Below are 2,466 nucleotides of genomic sequence, written 5' to 3'. Positions count from 1 at the left end.
CTCCGCCACGCCATGCCAGGACACCACACCACCACACTACACCACCTCGCCACACCTTGCTAGCTTAGGCACGGCAGTTATATCAGTGCTAATGGCTAACCCGTAACAGCCGATGGCCAACTCGTCACAGCTGATGACCATCTACTACCTGAGCCAGCACCTTTCTCTGTGAGGCAGAGAGCCTGGAAACTGCTCTCTGCGGCTCCGTCCCCAAACCAGCCAACAGCGTTTTTTTGCTTACTCCCTTACTGCCAACCCACCATGAACTTCCAGATTCCTCAGAATTATGCCACCTAGGTGAAAGCCACCATCCACCACCTGGTCAAATTGCCTCAGCAGGCCTCCTACACACCTACCTCTCTCACGGTTTCTCTTTCCATCGTTGCCTTGTGGCTCTGGAGTGTGAGGGCCACTTCTTCCACGAGTTGGCAGAGGAGAAGCGTGAGGGTGACTGTTGAAGATGCAAAATCAGCGCAGAGGTCACGTCCTCTTCCAGGTGGTGCCGAAGCCCACCCAAAAGGAGTGGGGTAAAACCCAGGATGCCTTGAAAGCTGCAGCAGTCCTGGAGAAGAACCTGACCCAGGCCCTTATGGATCTGCACGCCCTGCGTTCTGCCCGCTCAGAACGCCATCGCTGTGACTTCTGGGAGAGCCGCTTCCTAAATGAGGAGGTGGAACTCATCAAGAAGATAGCAACCACCTGACTAACACCACCTGTTTCATGGCCCCCAGGCTGGCCCCAGTGAGTAGCTACCATAGCTCTTCAAAAAGCTCACCCTCAAACAGAATTAAGAGCCTCTCCAGAGCCCAGTGGCCTTTGAGGGGGCCCTCTGCATCCCCCTGGTGACAGAGGTTCTACCTGAGCCTTCTCCTGGCATTTTTCGAACCACTCTGGAGCGCTCTCCCAAGCCATGGGCCACCTGGAAACAATAAAGCTTTTAGCAGGAAAAAAAGATTCTAGCCTTGCAAACTATTTGCATCAAGAAGTTTCTTTCTACCCACTATATAATCTAAAATCCAATGATTCCAGCAAATCCAGTGACTCAGGGACCACATTTAAACTATTTGTTGCCCCCAGAGAATGCACCAGACCCAAAGAAGAGGATCATCCCCTCATCTCTTAAAATTCCTCAGAACGCAAGCGAGCTTCACAGATAACAAGGAAGGCCTTGGTTACCCTGGAACTGGAAGGAGGAGAATTCTTGGAACTAAACTTATTTCCTGGCAGATATCCTATCCACACTTTCTTCCATAGAATACAGGAGAAAATGGCATCTGGAACTCAATGGTGTAATGCCTGAAGCCAAAAGAACCAGCTGATGTTCTCCTTAATAAAGAAAATCAAAGGAGCTCTCTGAATTGTTCATAAAACTGGACAATATATGAGCTCTAAGAGTCCCTGAATGTTTGTGATTCTACTAATATCTTTACTGATGAAACCAGTGTCTAATTCCTATGACTAACAATGAATGATTCTTTGGAAATTGATTCAAGATATTTCCTACCAGGCTCTGAATAAACAAGAAAATAAGATCAAACAAGTATTTGCAGCATTAGTGACATGTAAAAAGGGAGTTTGAAGACATGCTTAAAAATAAGATTCATAACTATACGCAGCCCTAGTTAGACTTGACAGAATTTACATAACTCAATGACTGTTACACACAGCTAAGTTACCTTAGAATTTAGCAGGTCTTGCTCTGTAGGCAATATACGATGTGTGGTAAGTTTCAAAAATGGCCTCAAACTATTCCCCTCCAACCAAAAGGTAGAGTCTGTTTCTTCCCTCTAGAATCTGGGTAGGTCAGGTGACTTACTTTGGCTAAGTGATGCAAACAGAAGCTTAAAAACTGCTTTCACAGTGGAGTTTGTCCTGTGCTGCTATTGGAATTCTGCCACCATGAGAACAAACCTGGACTATTTTGCTGGAGGATAAAAGATATGTGATTCAGTCACCTCAGATAGACAGCCAACTCACTAACTGATTATGATGAATTTCCCAAGCTGAAACTAAATAATTTGTATTAGAATCACAGGGGCACATATTTAGCCCATAACACACCTGAACCTAATCAGATAAAGAAATACTAAAATTGGAGCCTATGCTGTAATAAGACGAGACTTTTGAGGGAGGGGTAACTGTATTGTGTATGTGAGAGGGATGTGCATTTTTGTTCCAGAGAGTTGATTGTGGTAGATAGTTTCAAATATGGCCACCATCAATTCCTTCCCTCCCTGTGTGCATATGCCACACCTCATCCATAGGTAGATTTAATTTCCAGGAATCTAGGCTAATCCTGTGCCTATTTTCATAAATAAAGCAGAGGTGATGTTTTGGGACTTATAAGCCTAAACTCTAAAATAATTGGTTGGCCGGTCCGGTGGCTCAGGCGGTGGGAGCTCCATGCTCCTAACTCCGAGGCCTGCCGGTTCGATTCCCATATGGGCCAGTGGGCTCTCAACCACA

At 45.9% G+C, this 2,466-nt stretch overlaps 1 pseudogene; it reads left to right on the top strand.

Moving 5' to 3' along the window:
• Positions 1-261: 261 nt before the first annotated feature.
• Positions 262-846, top strand: LOC117028770 (ferritin light chain-like; annotated as a pseudogene).
• The last annotated feature ends 1,620 nt before the right edge of the window (positions 847-2,466 follow it).

This window comes from Rhinolophus ferrumequinum, chromosome 10 (assembly GCF_004115265.2).
Source record: "Rhinolophus ferrumequinum isolate MPI-CBG mRhiFer1 chromosome 10, mRhiFer1_v1.p, whole genome shotgun sequence".
Lineage (NCBI taxonomy): Eukaryota > Metazoa > Chordata > Mammalia > Chiroptera > Rhinolophidae > Rhinolophus > Rhinolophus ferrumequinum.
This window is presented reverse-complemented; position numbering and strand designations above follow the sequence as displayed.